Raw genomic sequence first — 370 nt, 5'->3', positions numbered from 1 at the left:
TATTGTCAAGAGCACTGCATAATGCCGGAGGCCTCTTTTTTTTTTTTTTTTTTTTTTTTTTTTTAACTAACCATATTTCACAAATTACTTGTGTAAGACCAGAAATGACAAGTAACTAATCATTGCCGATAAGTAACTCCCAGTCGGTAGAGATATTGGAATATGAAGAAAAGAAAGGAAAACATGTATACATATACATGTATATATATAAATATATATATTCACATTATGTATATATAGATAGATAGATGGATAGATATGAATATACACATTTATATATATATATATATTCGAATTATATAGTGATTGATAGATATTATATAGTGATTGATAGGTGTGCGTGTGTATGTGCGTGTGTGTGTGTGTGTGT

Source organism: Penaeus chinensis, chromosome 42 (genome assembly GCF_019202785.1).
Source record: "Penaeus chinensis breed Huanghai No. 1 chromosome 42, ASM1920278v2, whole genome shotgun sequence".
Lineage (NCBI taxonomy): Eukaryota > Metazoa > Arthropoda > Malacostraca > Decapoda > Penaeidae > Penaeus > Penaeus chinensis.
Note: the sequence above shows the minus strand (reverse complement) of the source record.